Source organism: Jaculus jaculus, chromosome 1 (assembly GCF_020740685.1).
Source record: "Jaculus jaculus isolate mJacJac1 chromosome 1, mJacJac1.mat.Y.cur, whole genome shotgun sequence".
In the NCBI taxonomy this organism is placed as follows: domain Eukaryota; kingdom Metazoa; phylum Chordata; class Mammalia; order Rodentia; family Dipodidae; genus Jaculus; species Jaculus jaculus.
The window spans coordinates 246,566,669-246,584,017 of NC_059102.1; the positions used below are offsets into that span (position 1 = coordinate 246,566,669).

A 17,349-nucleotide genomic window follows, 5' to 3' on the forward strand; every position below is an offset into this window, starting at 1 on the left:
GAGCTGGGGGAAGAGTGGGCACAGGGCATGGATCTTCCTGGGGGTAACAAGTGCGGTTCAGATGGAAGTATGCTCTACAGTATATTGAAAGGTCATGCTATCTTGAGTGCGCACAGTGGATGGGGTATAGAGAGCAAGGCTAAAGGACTTGTCCCTTCCCATCTCAGCCCACAGCATTAAGTAACCCTACCTAATTTACACATTCCAAGCCTTCTTCCTCCTGCTGTTTGACGAGACACCCAGGACAACAGTTGCTAGACCTGTTCACACTCGAGGATTAAGGACAAATGATGGAAGCATCCACTTTAAATCCCTCTGTGACAGACCAGGGTGACAAAGAAGAGGGGGGGTGTAGCTAGTAAGCTTTCCCACTCCCCTGGGGTCTTTCCTCCCTTGCCTGAGGCTGCCCCATATGCACTAGCAATTTTAGAAGGTCAAATTTCTAACCAGTATGGGGTCCTGAATAAGTCTTACCCACAAAGTCTAGGCTTTGCCAGCCTCAGCTGCTTGACTCTGGAGAAGCTGCTTAAGCCCAAAACCCACAGTAGGCCTCAGTGTTTTTCACTGCAAATGGCAACAATATTATCCAACTTTCCCAGGCTTTAAAACTAGAAAGTACACATGCAAAGTTCTTAGCCTAGCACACAGTAGGTGCCCCCAAAATATTGTTGATGTTGATGACAGTGATCCCAGCAGGCTGTCAATGCTGAGCTCACACAAGTCTTTAACCTTCAAGGCTCCATTTCTGCAGTCCTCATTGATGACAAGAAGCCCAAGTGATGTACTGGTTCAGACAGTCGGGCAGTTGCTCACAGTTCTCTCTGTGGTCCTGCTATGTACAGGAAAGAATTGAACCTTTTTGGTGACTGGCATACCAGCCTGGCTAGACACCACTGTATCAACTGTACCAAGTGTTTCTCAAGGACTGGGCCCCGTACATTGTACTCACGCTCTAAGCTCCAGTACAAAGCTTGAGGATAAGACTGAGAAGGGCTGACAGCCTTAGAGATGAGCCTTGGAGGATGGATGCCAAGTGGACCACCTAGAAAGGGCGTTCTAGACATGGGACAGCATATGTGCAGACATGGGAGCGTGAAGAGCATGATGTGTTCTAGAAAAGAATAGGACTAGAGGTTGAGACCACGAAGGAGTCAGTGGGAGGTAGAGAGGGGCAGACATGAGGCTAGAGGGGAGAGAACCTGATCATAAGGTGAGGTCTGGTGGAGGGAGTAGCTTATGAGTGGTGGCCAAGGGCAGAAGGAACTGGGAACTGAGGTAGTGGGGATGGTGGGTTTGGACATGCATTGATGGCAGGGGCCAGATGCAGCCTCATGTACATGTGCAAGTAAGAAGTGAGGTGGTCTTGGTAGGGGGTGACTGCTGGGAAAGAGAGCAAGGACTGGAAATGCACTCAGTTGCAGGGAGCCATTGCCTTTGACACTGGACAAGAAAGACTAAGAATGAAGTAGGGGCCAAAGATAGAGTCAGTTGCTGAAGGGAATGGACAGCCAGCCTAGGCTGGGGGCTGGATGTGGATGAGAGGCAATAGGGGCAGCACTCAATGCCCTGACTTCTCTTAGTAACTTTCAGTCTCAGTTTCTCTCCGCTTAGTGACCGCAGCTGGAAATCACAATTTTTGTTTTGTCTTGAGGCACTGAAGATCTAACCCACCCCACCCACACTAAGTGAATGCTCTACCATTGATCTGCACTCCTAGCCACAAGAAACCAAATACTTTTTGTTGTTGCTAGGGGACCTGTGTTGAAGACATATACCTCAAGGTGTTTTTTGTTTGTTTGTTTGCTTTGTTTTTTAATATTCTTATTTTGACTTATTTATTGAAAGAGGGATGGAGAGAAAGGGAAGAAAAATAAGGGCATGCCAGGACCTCCAGATGCGGCAGACAAATTCCAGACACATGAGCCACCTTGTTTATCTGGCTTATGTCAGTCCTGGGGAATCGAACCTAGGTCCTTTGGCTTTGCATGCTAGTGCCTTCACCACTAAGCCATCTCTCCAGCCCCCAAATACTTTTTTTTTTTTTTTGAGGTAGGGTCTCACTCTGGCTCAGGCTGACCTGGAATTCACTATGTACTCTCAGGGTGGCCTCGAACTCTCGGTGATCCTCCTACCTCTGCCTCCCGAGTGCTGGGATTAAAGGCGTGCGCCACCACGCCCGGCTTTTTTTTTTTTTTTTTTTTTTTTTTTTGAGGTAGGGTTTCACTCTAGTCCAGGCTGACCTGGAATTCACTATGTAGTCAGGGTAGCCTCCAACCCTCGGCGATCCTCCTACCTCTGCCTCCCGAGTGCTGGGATTAAAGGCATAAGCCAACAAGCCCAGCTACTTTTTATTTTTATTTATTGTCTTAGGCAGATAGAGACAGAATAATGAGCATGCCAGGGCCTCTAGCCACTGCATATGAACTCCAGATGTATGCACTACCTTGTGCATCTGGCTTATGTGGGTACTGGGGAATTGAACCTGGGTCCTTAGGCTTCACAGGCAAGTGCCTTAACCACTAAGCCATCTCTTTAGCCCCCCAAAAGAAAACTTTTTAAGTGCTTAACATAGTTCCTCATTTAAAAAATATTTTATTATTTTTATTTTGTTTGAGAGACAGAAAGACACAGAGAGAGTGTGTGTGAGCCAAGGCCTTCAGCCACTGCAAACAAACTCCATATGCATGTGCCACCTTGTGCATTTGGCTAATGTGGATCTTTGGGAATTGAACCGAAGTCCTTTGGCTTTGCAGGCAAGAGCCTTAACTGCTAAGCCATCTCTCCAGCCCTAGTTCCTCATTTTTAACCTAAAAAATGAATAAGTGGGATGTTACCTATTTCCTCCTCAAATAGAAAAGGCAAAGGTTACCTATACATGGTCTGTCTTATATATGAATCTCTAGATTTTTGTTGTTCCTCATGTTAGAAGGAAGACAACAATTAAGGTACCAGTTTGAGGTTTGGAGACATCCATTAGTTCTCAGCTACTGCTCCAAGCTCCCAACCCACGGAGCTGAGGCTGGGCCAGGCAGCTGGGGCCTGAGCTGACCTATCTCTTAGGGGCTTGGGCTGGACTATGACATGAAGACTCTTTACCTATGAGACTGAGACCTTCCCTCAGAGCTGGAAGACACATTCTAATCCCTGGGACGATGTCATTTTGATAAGGTTTTTAATAACGATTTCACTTTGCAAGACAAACAGCTAATAAAATGGATTCTTTTTTGGTAACCACCCATACAGCAATCAATCTGTCATTTGGAAACCTGGCTCCCTAGAAGTGTGAAATGAGGCCACTCTGGAGTTCTGTGGGAACAGAGGGCCCAAACCTTCCTCTCAACCACATTCCACTTGCCCTTCAAACAGGGAGAATCTCTGATTCAGAAAACAGAAAACACACAACCAATTAGTTGCTCACTCAATACTGATGGGGATAAGGTGGGGGGGGCGGGGGGAGCATTACACTGTTTACTACGCTCAGCCTGCCCACACCATCACCTGAATATCTCACCCTTTTCCGTTCCATCCCCATTGAGGGGAAGCATTTCCCACTCACTCAGGGGGATGGCAGAGTGAGTCACTCCCCAGAGGCCTCTTCTGTGCTATAGCCATTCAAGCAGAGACTTAAACAAAGGGTTATTTCCACACCACTAACAAAAATCAATAGGCTAAACCTCAGTCACAAGACACGTGCCCATGCCCACTTGAGGTTACATTTAGAATATAGAGGCCCTCACTTCACTCTCTCTCTCTCACTCTTCCTGGATACCTCTGGGTTTTTCTGTCTTTATTTTCTTGTAGTCCTAATTCCCTTTGAGAGGGAGAAGGAAGGAGGGAGAAAGGAGAGTGATATTATACATAGGATATGTTAAAGTTATTTCAATTCTTTTGGGGACAGGAGAGAGCAAAGGAATTAATCAGAAGCTTCTCCAAAGCAATTCTAACTGAAGACATCTAAATGCTGCTGCCCTGAACTTGGAAGGGAAGCAGGTAGTCACGAGTGCTAAGTGATGAGCAACGGTGTATGCACACAGTAGGCCTTTAATAAATGTCAATTCCATTAGCTTTTAAATGATGGAATCTGAGCCAGGCACAGCAATGCACACCATAATCTCAGCACTTGGGAGGGTGAAGTAAGAGGATTACCATGAGTTCCAGGATAGCCTGGGCTGCAGAGTGAGACTGTATTTCCAAACACAAAATAAAATAAGCAAAAGACAGGATATGAAAGGCCTGAGGCACAAATAGGATGAGCTGGGTAATAACTACTTAAAAAGAAATAAGTAATCCAAAAAAAATACTAATAGAAACATATCAGAGCATAAAATAATTGAGATACACCTGAAAGAAGTAACAGGCAAAAGCTGAAACAATAGAACAAAAGAGTCAGTGATGTTGAGGACAAATAAGACATCAAACCAGAAATGTAGACAAAGAAAAAAGAGGAGCTAATAACTGATTTGAGAGGTAGAAAATGGGAAACAGCCCTGAAATGAACATAGACAGAAAGATGAATGGGATACCACATACAATGAAGGAAACATCAGGAAGGGGGAAAATAATACAAGACAAGCTTCCAGGGATTTAAAAAAACAAAACAAACAGCTCAGCCTGGAACTAAAGAATACACATGATGACTTTCAACTTAACTCTGAGGAAAATAAATGAGCTTTTGCTGGTTAAAGTTCTCAGTTATAAATTATCCAACAAGTTGAAGTGATGGGAAATAAGCTTTCTTGAAACCGGATAAGAATGACAAGAGAACTAATGCCACAGATATTGACACAATGAATCTCAGGGGAAAAGTGCAGTTCTAACCACACGTATCTGTTATGCTCCTAAGTAAGACTTGGTCTGAACAAGTAAAAAAAGACAAAGTCTTACAGAAATCAGGAGGAATTTGTGCACAATTATGCTTTTTAAAAGCAAAGGAGGATTTCTTCCTTTTTATAAAGATATAAAAGACAAAAGCCATCTTATGTAATGAGAGATTAGAATTAAAATGAACTAATTGAAGAAGAAACAATAAATGATACAATTAAACGTTGCCACTCCCAAGACTTCATCTACACTCTAATAATCTCCAGTTCCTGCTCCGACCCAGACCTTAATTCGGAGTCCTATTGCCACCTGCACACACCCACATAAGTGTTACACAATACCCACCCTACCCATGGCCAGGGAGCAACTCTACCATTCATAGTTGCCTGAACAGGGAGACCTCAGAATTCAGTCCTGCTGTCCTTCCATGATACCTAACTATCCCTTAATCCTACCCATTTGTACTAGTCTGCTTAGACTGTCATCAGATACCACACACTGGGTGGGCTAAACTAACTGAACATTATTTTCTCATAGTCCTGAAGACTGAACATCTGCGATCAAGGTTCTAGCTGATTCTTATGAGAGCTTGCCTGGGCTAGAGTGAGACCCTACCTCAAAAAAAAAAAAAACCAATAAATAGGATTGGAGGGATAGCTTAGTGGTTAAGGCACTTGCCTGCAAAGCCAAAGGACCCAGGTTCAATTCCCCAGTACCCACGTAAGCCAGATGTACAAGAGAGCACATGCATCTGGAGTTCTTTGAAGTGGCTAGAGACCCTGGCATGTCTATTCTCTCTATCTCTCTCTCTCTGCTTGCAAATAAATAAATAAATATTTTAAAACAATAAATAATATTTTAATTCACTTATTTAGGAAAGCGGGAGGGAGAGAATAGGCATGCCAGGGCCTCTAGCCACTTGCAAAAATTTCAAGACATACACCTGGCTAACATGTATTCTAGGGAATCAAACCTGGGTCCTTAGGCTTCTCAAGCAAGCGCCTTAACCACTAAGTCATCTCTCCAGCTCTGATGAGAGCTTTTTAAAAAATATTTTAGCCTGGCATGGTGGCACATGTCTTGAATCCCAGCACTAGGGAGGCAGGGATAGAAGGATCACTGTGAGTTCAAGGCCAACCTGAGACTACATAGTGAATTTCAGGTCAGTCTGGGCTAGAGCAAGACCCTTGGCTCAAAAAAATAAAAACAAAATTTATTTGGGCTGGAGAGATGGCTTAGTGGTTAAAGAAACATTCTTACAAACCCTGACAGCCCAGGTTTGATTCTGCCAGAGCGATGTGTGCATATGGAGCTCATTTGCAATAGCAGGAGGCCCTGACATTTGCATACTCTTTTTCTCTCTTTCTCCCTGTCTCGATGAATAAATAAAAATATTTCTTTAGCCGGGCATGGTGGCACATGCCTTTAATCCCAGCCCTTGGGAGGCAGAGGTAGGAGGATCACTGTGAGTTCAACACCACACTGAGTCTACCTAGTGAATTCCAGGTCAGCCTGGGCTAGAGTGAAACCCTACCTCGAAAAACAACAACAAAAACTATTTCTTTAAAAATTGATTTATTTGGGCTAGGGAGATGGCTTAGTGGTTAAGCACTTGCCTGTGAAGCCTAAGGACCCTGGTTCGAGGCTCGATTCCCCAGGACCCACATTAGCCAGATGCACAAGGGGGAGCACGCATCTGGAGTTCGTTTGCAGTGGCAAGAAGCCCTGGCGCGCCCATTTTCTCTCTCTCTCTCTCCCTCTTTCTCTGTCTGTCACTCTCAAATAAATGAATAATAAACAAAAATTTTTTTAAATTGATTTATTTATTTGTGAGGAGAAAGACTGAGACTAAGAATAGGCTTGCCAGGGCCTCCTGCCACTGCAAACAAACTCCAGATGCATGTGCCACCCCGTGCATCTGGCTTTATGTAGGTTCTGGGAATTTGAGCCTGGGCTTTCAGGCTTTGCAAGCAAGCACCCTCAGCCACTCAGCCATCTCTCCAGCCCCTGATGAGGTCTTTCTTCCTGGCTTATAGACAGCTGCCTTCTCCATGAGCTTTCACACATGCCCTTTCCTGGGTGTGAATGTTCTGGAGTGTCTTTTTTCTTTAAGGGACTCTAATTTTATCTGATTAGGGACCAAGCCATATAATCTCATTTAGCTTCCTTATCTCCAAAAATAGTCACACGGAGAGTTAGGACTTCCACACATGAACCCCTCTCTCTCTCTCTCTCTCTCTCTCTTATTATACCTGTATTGGTTCTGCCATCTCTCTCCTTCAGCTCCTGCACTGGCCTTCTTTGCTTTGCCCTCCTTCCCATCCCATATTCCTTGTAGAATTACCTTTCCAAAATAGGCAATAGATAACTAGACACCTGCTAAGAGTTTTCCTCAATATTATATCTTCTCATTTTCCCAACAATCTGATAAAGTGGGAGAAACCCAAGGTAGCTTCAGAGAAGCGCTGGTCATAATAGGATTTGAACTCAGGCTGGTGTCTGAATCATATGCTCCTTCCTTGTGCATCTCCTGCCTTTGTAGTTCAAATACCAGAAAAGGTGACAGACCCAAATACACAAGGCAATTAATGATGAGTAGATGAGCTCACATATATCATAGCTTCACCTTCACCTTCATAAGACTGTATGACAAAGTTGACTTCCCTTCTGATTCCAGTGAAACCCACGTCCTCTGATTTGCTGGCAGGCAAAGAAATTAACTTTATTGGGATTCTTTTGTTTGTTTGTTTGTCTGTTTTTTGATTTTCAGGTAGGGTCTCACTCCAGCCTAGGCTGACCTGGAACTCACTATGCATTCTCACACTGGCTTTGAACTCACCGCCAGTCCTCCTACCTCTGCCTCCTGAGTGCTGGGATTAAAGGCATGCACCACCATGACTGGCCGAGTTAACAATTTTAAAACCAAACTCAAAATAAATACTTTCCTTAAGGACAAGATCTTGTATGTGACTCCAATAATTTATTAACAAATTTACTTCCACTTCAAGGGTAGAAAATCTTACAAGCATGAAAATGACAAGTGAACGATTGCTTTTCTAGTCTTTGCTGAAATAGGGCCACTCCCCCATTCATTGGAAGTCGACCAAGTAAGACACTCAGCTCCTCACAGTGTTCCTTGGAGACCTGTGAGGTTTGAAGGGGCAGCTCCTGTCCAGCAACTGCCTTGGAGCATTCTGCACACTCCGCACGCACTCAGTCCTCAGCCAAATGCACAGAGGATATCTGAGTGTGCCTGCCCCTCCCTGTGCTTTAGTGTTGTGGGCCCTGGGCTGAGGCCAGTAGCTGCTCCCCATCCTCACACCCAGATTGCACTGAAGCATGAGGCTGGGTGGACTCAGATCTATATGGAATCTGACTGATGCTCAGATGGAGGCCTGTGCAACATTGGCCTTGAGTCTCATTGAAGGTTGCTGGCTCCACTTTCACCATGTGGCTAAATAAACCAGCCTCCTGAGGTGCCAGCCTCTTTGCATGCACTGTTTCTGTAGCTATTAAGTCAGTGTTATCCTCATTTCAAGAAAGTTGAAACTGAAGCTTGGAGATACTTGACGAAGCTCCTAGTTGTTCTGGGGAGCAGGCCCATTCCACTCCACAGCTGGTTCTGTTATCCAGGAGAGGCACAGGCATCTAGGAATCTGACCACACGTGGAGAATCCAGGACCTGGTCTTGCAGCCACACATCCATTGGGGTCATTTTAGGTGCTGGTCTGCGGTCTAGGGGCTTGTGGACAGGCAGGCAGGCAGGCAGGCAGGCGCGTGCCTAGACCACTGATGAGTCTGTGAACACTGGTTTGCTGTGCTAGGTAAATGGCCCACTTTCCATCCCCGCCCCCAGGCCTGCCCTGCCCCTCTCTCACTGCCTATTTAAGCCAGAGGTCCTGACTGCGGCCAGGCACAGCCAGCTTCTGGAGCCAGGAGAGCAGTGCAGCCTGAGAAGGATCTCAGCCTGGGATGAAAGGTCCTTCTGTTTCGCCGTTTCCAACCGGTGCGTTTTGAACGATGCTGCTGAGCTGGGTTGTGGTTGGGAGCTGATTATACTCACCTGGGAGTATATTGAGACGTGTAACTGCAGAGGGAGGCTCTGACTAGATTTTTCCCACTTCTAATACCTGACTTGATGTGATCTTATTTTCAAAGAGGGAGAAAGGCTGTCATTTGTGAATGGACTGTGGAGAGCATATTTCAAAACCAGGTTTAGCTCAGAATATCAATGATCTGACATGTTTTTTTTCTTTTTTTTTGAAAAAGAAAAGGGCCTCTAATATCAAGGTTGCCAAGATTCCATTTCCCGTCAGGAACCCCTCCCTAAATAGTCAGTTCCTGTCATTTAAATTTTATTCTGAAGAAACATATAGAGGATTTTCAGAAGAGTTTGGCAAGGGGTGAGGGAGCTATGCAGCTGTTAGGGGGACGTTTGGGAATTATCAGAGGCCAAAAACTGCTTAACTTTTACTGAGAGACAGGGTGATGTCCTCCCCATTTGGAGAGGGGGCAGTGGAAGTCACACAGGCCAGGATGGCTGAGGAGGGACATAAAGGCCTCCTTTATGTCCATTCCAGAAGCTTGCTAGCCTGTGGTAGACCTACCATAGGTAAGGAGGCACGACATCCCAGGACAGGGATCAGGTTCTCGCTTGGAAGCCAGGTCAGCAAGCCATACTCTGAATTCCCAACAAGCTGGACTTCCCAGGTAAGGGGTGCCAGGTACTTACCTCTTAGGAAAAAAGCCAGAGTGCCACATAGAAATTAGAACTCCCTGGGGAACACTGAGTAGTGGTGGTGCCCCAGTTTCCTTCTTGCCACTCTGGCCAAGGTCCTCCAAGATCCTTCATTGTCCCCACTGTTCCAGAGGAAGGGGTGCTGGAGGCTCAGAGGCTCAATGACTTGCCCTGGACCTCAGCTGCTAGACAGCCTACTTGAACTAAAACCAGGTCTCCCTGGAGCCCACGACTTCTCTAATTGGCTCCTCACCAGAAGGGAGCCAACGGATGGTTGCTGGGAGAGGTGGCACTCTTGCCAGTGGGTGCTTCTGCAATGTCTGGCCAGGGGACCCAGAATGGACTAGGACTAGGACTCAGATTTCAGATGCATAGAGGACGAGGTATGAGTCGGAGGGACCCTAAGGTGGAGATGAGTGGATAGGAGGACTCTGGGTAGGGCAGTGAAACTATTTTGACAAAGTGAGAAGCCCAAGGAAAGCCTCACCGGCTGCGCTGGTTGGGGCGACGGCGCTGAGTTTGAGAGATAGATGGAGACCAAGGTCAGAAAGCCCAGAACAGGATTGTGAGGCCCTTCAGTGCTGGGCGGGACAGGAAGGCGAGAGCTAAAGATCCTGGACAGCCCGGGAAGCCGGGGCGTGGTCGGTGACGGGGCGGGGCCAGAGGGCCAGGGGCAGGGCCCACAGCAGGGAGAGAGCAATGTCTCTAGGGCTCTGGACCAGGATCCCTGGGCTGGGGCAGCAAGAGTGTTGGGATCCTGTAGGAAGGAGTGCAAGTGCTGTTCTGTCACCTTGGAAGCCACCAGTGGGTTCGCGAAATGTCCCCGTCGAGCACTCCTTCCGCCGACTTTAATAGCCTCCCTCTTTCTTATGTGCTGCAAACCCTCTGGTTCTTCCCCGAGCCCAGTCTCGTCGGAGCAGCCACGGTCCTCCGTCTGCTTTACACCGAGCTCCTGGGGAGCGCTCTGACTGCTCTGGCGTCACCCACCAGATCAAACCCAGCCCGCCCCAGGGCTCAACCTGCACTGGGCAGACGGGCCTGGGTCCAGCCCTCCGCGTGCAGGGAACGTTCTTCTCACCGCAGCCCTTTCCACCTGTCAACCCTCCTCCCGCTCTCGTTCCCGTAAGCCCCGCCCTCTTCCACTTGGGCTGCACTTGGTCAGCCCCGATAGTGGGGACTCACACCCACCGCCTGGCGACGGCGAGGGTGTGGCAACGCCTCCAGCGCTGATGAGGCTCTTCGGTCTTTGTACCGGGCTCACCTGTTCTGTGCTGGTGGTTGACTTCCCAGAGATTGTTCCTGGCCCCTCTGTGAATTGCTCATCTTCTTTCAGGTCCTGACTGCTTTGACATCCCCTTTTCCAGAGGGAAGGGAAACAAATTCCAAGCAGCCCCTCAGGTAAGACAGGCTTCTGGAACCATGGGAGGCCTCCTTTCATAGCTACTTATTTTGTTTTTGTTGCTTTCTCCCCCCCCCCCTTTTTGGGAAGGGTCTCCATATGTAGCCCAGACTGACTCACAGTGATTATTCTGCCACAGCCTGCAACCATGCCTGGACATGGGCTACTTGCTAGTATTTTTAGATAAGGTGCAGAGTGAGAATGTTCAAGAAAGGGTTCTGCTACTCCACTAAAACGTTTAAAATGAAAAACCGGGGATGGTGGCACATGCCCTTAATCCCAGCACTTAGGAGGCAGAGGTAGGAGGATTGCCGTGAGTTCAAGGCCAGCCTGAGACTATAGAATGAATTCCAGGTCAGCCTGGACTAAAGTGAGACCCTACCTCAAAAAAAAAAAAAAAAAAAGTTTAAAATGAGCTGGGGAGATGGCTCAGCAGTTAAAGGTGCTTGCTTGCAAAGTCTGATGGCCCAGATTTGACTCCCCAGTATCCATGTAAAGCTAGATGCACCAAAATGACAATGCTACCTACTGTTCATTTGCAGTGGCAAGAAACCTGGTGTGCCCTCACACACACATGTGCACACACAAATAAATAAATAATTTTTAAAAGTTTGACACCTCTGGAGTAAGCAGTTTATGCCCTCCTGTATAGTGCTGCACAAAGGAGATGTGGCTACACTTCCCTATCTGGAGAAAATGTGAACTTAAAAAGCACACAGGGAGGGCTGGAGGGATGGCTTAGCGGTTAAGACATTTGCTTGCAAAGCCAAAGAACCCAGGTTCAATTCCCCAGGACCCACGTTAGCCAGATGCACAAGGTGACACATGCATTTGGAGTTCATTTGCTGTGGCTGGAGGCCCTGGTGCACCCATTCTCTCTCTCTCCCTCTCTCCCTCTTTCTCTGTTAAATAAATAACAATAAAGTATTTAAAAAAAAAAAAACACAGGGAAAGCACTGAGGGAAGAGATACAAGTTAAGTATCCTGGAAAATGTAACCCGATGTCACTGACCACCAAATGACCCAAAAACAAAATTTGACTCCAAAACTCAGAGTTGGTAAGGATATTGTGAAATAAACATTCTCAAACAGTTGGTAAACTGGCACAACATTGGTGGAAAACAGTTTGGCAATATTTATCAAAAGTTTTAACATTTACTAATTTTCTTGGATTCATCCCAGAGAAAGAATTAAAAGGGTGTGGGGAGATAGATGGCTCAGTGGTTAAAGGCACTAGGCTTGCAAAGCCTGCCAGCCCAGGTTCAATTCCTCAGACATTCACTTAAAAAGCTGCAGCAGCAAGAGACACTAGTGTGCCCACACATCACACATCCACACACCTCTCCCTCCCTTCCTTCCTCCCTTCCTCTTTCCTTTCTTCCCACCCTGCCTTTCCTCCTTCCAGTTTGCTAAGGATTGAACCTAAGACCTTGAGCATGCTAAGCACTTTACCAGTGTGTCACATACCTAACCCCTGGACCTATTTCTTTTTTGTTTATTGTTTGGAGGCAGGCTTTCACTGTAGCCCAGGCTAACCTGGAACTCGCTCTTGAGTTCCAGGTTGGCCTCAAACTACTGTAATCCTCTTACTGGGTTTAAAGATGTGCACCACCACATCTGGCACCTAGACCTATTTTGTTGTTATTTATGCATTTGAAAAAAGCTCTCACTACTATGTAGCCAATGCTGTCCAGCAACCCTCCTGCCTCCACCTCCCTAGTGTTGGAAGGTGTGTACCACCACACTTCCTGGGCCTATTACTTAAAGCTGATCTGGTTGAGATTGCCTGGACTGTGTTTGTATTAGTGCTGAGCTCTTCTTGGAGATTTTCTTCCCAAAACTTACCAGGAAGGCCAGTAAGGCATGGTTCTCAGCTTCTCTCTGAGTATGGGGGCAAAGCCTATATAACTGGATTGCTATCCAGTCACTCAGCCAGCCAGAGAGCAGGCCGCAGACACTCCCAGCATGTTGTGAATGGGAAGGATTGTGTAGGCTGGCCTGAGCTACAGGGTGGGGGGTACTGTCTTGACCACGTGTCTTTGAGCTAAACAAACCAGCTAGGAGAAACTACATGGGACTTCCTCTCAGGCTCACAGTATACAAGTGTTCCTCCCTGTACCTCCTGCTCACCTGCAGGCAGGTGATCACTGTGGTCTGAGGGTGTGGCCCTGGCGGGTAGGACTTCCTGAGTAGCTCCATCCCCCTCATGTTCACTCTCAGCTCCCTATCTGTCCCTCTACTCCACTCACCTCTCCCTTGCTCACTGCTTGCTCCACCCAACACCTACCACCCTGTAACCCTCTAGAGTACACAGATTGCCATCAGAATGTCTCAGGTGAGGAGCAGTCGTATCTGACTGTGGCAACCTACCTCCCTGTTTAACTGCCCTGACCTAACTCTGCTCCCTGTCTGATAGCATGACCCTGCAGTACCTGACCACACCCAGCATCTTGGTTGTGACTTCCAAGCATGGAGCACAGACCGTTGCGCCTGACTCAACATGCGTCCATCTGGGAGGACTGGACGCTACTTCCTATCTATCTCCTGTAGGCCTGGCTTGGCCCCTGGACCAACTCCTCACACCAACTCTTCACAGAGCTTTCCATTCACTCCAATTTGCTTTTCTGTATCTGTGGATTTGCTTTCTGGCATGTCACCAAAGCAACTGCCTCTCTGAGTAACCTGTTTCCACTGACAATTAAAAGATTAAGGCTCAGCAGCCCCAATGTCTCATGGTCCCTGAGGACCTAGGTATAAAGCAGTCAGTTTCCACTTGGAAGAGGTGCAATTGAGCCTTCCACCTGGCCTGGAGTCAGGATACAGGAACATCATTACCACCATCAAAACAGAGATGAAGACAGTGTAGTCAAAAGATAGATCTGGCTGAGCATGGTGACACACGTCTTTAATCTCAGCACGTAGGAAGCAGTGATAGGAGGATCACTGTGAGTTTGAGGCCAGCCTGGGACTACAGAGTGAGTTCCAGGTCAGCCTGGGCTAGAGTGAGACCCTGCCTCAAAAAGAGAGAGAGAGAATGAGAGAGAAATAGATCTGGCTATAGTTCTGGAAACCAAAGGCTGTTACTCAATAAGACTGGATTTTGGCATCAAGCTAGTGGGCTGATTATACAGCAAACCAGAAACCTTCTTCCACCAGCCAGGGTAGAGAGGCTAATGCCATATGATTATAATCAAAAGTTTGGTAGAGGGCTGGAGAGATGGCTTAGTGGTTAAGGCACTTGTCTACAAAGCCTAATGACCCATGTTCGACTCCCCAGATCCCATGGAAGCCATATGCACAGGGTGATGTGTGCATGGTACAGGCATCTGGAGTTTGATACAGTGGCTGGAGGCCCTGGCACACCATCTCTTTCTCTCTCTCTCTCATTAAAAAAAAAAAAGAACTAGTCTGTTAGGCTTGCCGCAAAAAAATTTGGTAGAGTGTTCACTTAGCATGCATGAATCCCTGGGTCTGGGTCTGATCCCCGGCATTATATAAACTGCTTATATAAAACTGATTATATAAATTATATAAACTGTATATAAAATGTACAGTAAACTCACCACCTGTAATCTCAGCACTCAGGAGGAAGAGGCAGGAGGATCAGAAGTTCAAGGTCATCCTTAGCTACAAAAAGGTTTTGTTGTTGTTGTTGTTTTGGTTTTTGAGGTAAGGTCTCACTCTAGTCCAAGCTGATCTGGAATTCATTATGTAGAATTAGGGTGGCCTTGAACTAATGGCCATCCTCCTACCTCTGCCTCCCGAGAGCTGGGATTAAAGGTGTACGCCACCACGCCTGGCTGGTTTTTTTTTTTTTGTTGTTGTTCTTCTTCTTCCAATGACATGTGAGTTAGTTGAGGATCTGGCTAATGGAGCAGTCAGCATTTCAAATACTGTCAGTTGATTTGACAAAGGAGAAAGCTCCAGAACTTCTCACAACTGCTATTAAGTGCTCTGTCTCACAATTGGACTAGGAAGTACAATCTTCAAAATTCCTCAGTGCCTACTGTTCATAGCTCTCTGGAGGCAAGGGTCCTGGCCTTGGCTTGGAGAGAATGTAAATAAAATTTGGACTGGAGAGGTGGCTTAGCAGTTAAGCCACTTACCTGTGAAGCCTAAGGACCCATGTATGACTCTCCAGATCCCACATAAACCAGACACACAAAATGACACAAGCACACAAGGTCACATATGTGCACAAGGTGGCACATACGTCTTGAGTTTACATATATCTGATTACAGTGGCTGGAAGCCCTGGCATGCCATTTCTGTCTCTCTTTCTCTCTTGTTCTCTCAAAAACAAGGGTGGGGGTCAGTCTGTTGGGCTTGCCTCAAAACAAACAAACAAACGAGACAAATTTACCTCGGCTTGACCCTAGAATAGCATCTTATCTCTTTCAGTAGTCACTGCTGAGAGACGATGTGTCACTGTCTACAAGAACAACCCAAGTAGACTTACTTAGCTGGCAAAACTAGGGCCTAGAGACCTCCTGGATCATCTTTCAAAAGTTCAGGATTTAAGTGCCTGTGTGGTGACTCACACCTGTAATCCCAGCACTTGGCAGACTGAAGCAAGGTGATAGATGATGTTGGAGGCTGGCCTAGACAGCATAGTAAATTCCAGACCAGCAAGACCCTATCTCAAAAAATAAACAAAAATGGGCTGGAGAGATGGCTTAGCAGTTTAGGCATTTGCCTGCAAAGCCAAAGGATCCCTGTTCCATTCTCCGGGACCCACATAAACCAGATGCACAAGGGAGCACATTCTGAAGTTTGTTTGCAGTGGCTGGAGGTCCTGGCATGCCCATTCCCTCTTTCCCTCTCTGCTTCTTTCTGTCTCTCAAATAAATAAATGAATAAAATATGCTAAAATAAAAATAAATAAATAAACAAATATGGGCTGGAGAGATGACTTAGAGGTTAAGGTACTTGCCTGCAAAGCTGAAGGACCCAGATTCAGTTCCCCAGGACTTATATATGTAAGCCAGATGCACAAGGTGGTGCATGTGTCTGGAGTTCGTTTGCAGTGGCTGGAGGCCCTGATATGCCCATTCTCTCCCCCTTCCATCCCCCTCTTCTTTCATAAATTAATTTTAAAAAAATTGTTTTTTTTTAAATCCTTTTAAGTGTATATGCCTTTTTTTAAATTTTTTTTTGTTCATTTTTTATTTATTTATTTGAAAGCGACAGACATAGAGAGAAAGACAGATAGAGGGAGAGAGAGAGAATGGGCGCGCCAGGGCTTCCAGCCACTGCAAACGAACTCCAGACGCGTGCGCCCCCTTGTGCATCTGGCTAACGTGGGACCTGGGGAACCGAGCCTCGAACCGGGGTCCTTAGGCTTCACAGGCAAGCGCTTAACCGCTAAGCCATCTCTCCAGCCCTTGTCTTGTTTTTTGAGGTAGGGTCTCACTCTAGCCCAGGCTGACCTGGAATTCACTATGGTGTCTCAGGGTGGCCTCGAACTCACGGAGATTCTCCTACCTCTGCCTCCCAAGTGCTGGGACTAAAGGCGTGCGGCACCATGCCTGGCTAAAAATAAATTTTTTAAATAAAAATAACAGCAAAAATCAGGCAGATGTAGACAGGGTCATCACCAGCAGAGGGGCAAGAATAATTAGAATCCACCGCCCAGAAGAAGCTTGGTGGTAGTATTTAGCAGGAACTTGGAGCACCACAGATCCCCACCCAGTCTCCTTCCCCGCATTGTTGATGTCCACAATTGACTGACTTGCAGTCTTAAGCAGAGCTCTAAGTCTTAGCATCCTAGCAATAAGCTCCAGCAATTCTCAAATCCCTGCCCATTTTATAAACTGGATGCAGGCGACAGGGCACATAGCCTGGTTAGAGGACTTCCCATGCAAACACACCTTGCTCCAGCCCTTTCTCAAGGGAATGGGGTTCTGGCTGGTTTTCTTGGAGCCTAGGGCTTCCATAGTGGCATGTGCAGAGGAAGCTCCCATGTTTAGCAGTGATCTGGGGTCAGAAGTCTCCAGAAAGGACCAGGGCAAAGGGCCTCAACTCTCAGTGCGGAGTGAGACCCAGCCTCAGACCAGAAAATCCTACCTCTGCCTCTCAAGTGCTGGGATTAAAGGCATGCCCAGCCAGCCTTCTTTTTAACAGTACATTTTGGTGGTCACCAATGGAGGAATCTGGAGTAGCAGGCAGTAGAGAAGAGAATGGCCAGATTGCTTGGGTAGGCACCCAGAGCCCTTACTCTACTGATCTAGCTTGGATTTACTTTTCAAACATCCACTGGTTGGCTTCATTTGAACTTTCTGAATTCTGCCCTGGAAATGCCCATGCTGGCTGGTGGAAAGAACCCACTCAGAGCTGCTGGCTGCCCGCTCCTATACTCAGAAACCACAGGATGTGTTAATAGCTCTGGTGG

At 46.8% G+C, this 17,349-nt stretch overlaps 1 protein-coding gene across 3 annotated transcripts in view; it reads left to right on the plus strand.

Moving 5' to 3' along the window:
* Positions 1-17,349, plus strand: part of Smpd3 (sphingomyelin phosphodiesterase 3) — a 99,191-nt gene that overhangs the window by 59,294 nt on the left and 22,548 nt on the right. The window contains exons 1-2 of one of the 3 annotated variants that reach the window (XM_045149752.1): positions 8,743-8,827; positions 10,893-10,957. The gene's annotated coding sequence lies outside the window, so the exon portion shown is untranslated. Of the gene's footprint in view, positions 1-8,742; positions 8,828-9,435; positions 9,532-10,892; positions 10,958-17,349 lie in introns of those variants that run through there. The other 2 variants (XM_045149759.1, XM_004661662.2) reach the window with 2 other exon arrangements.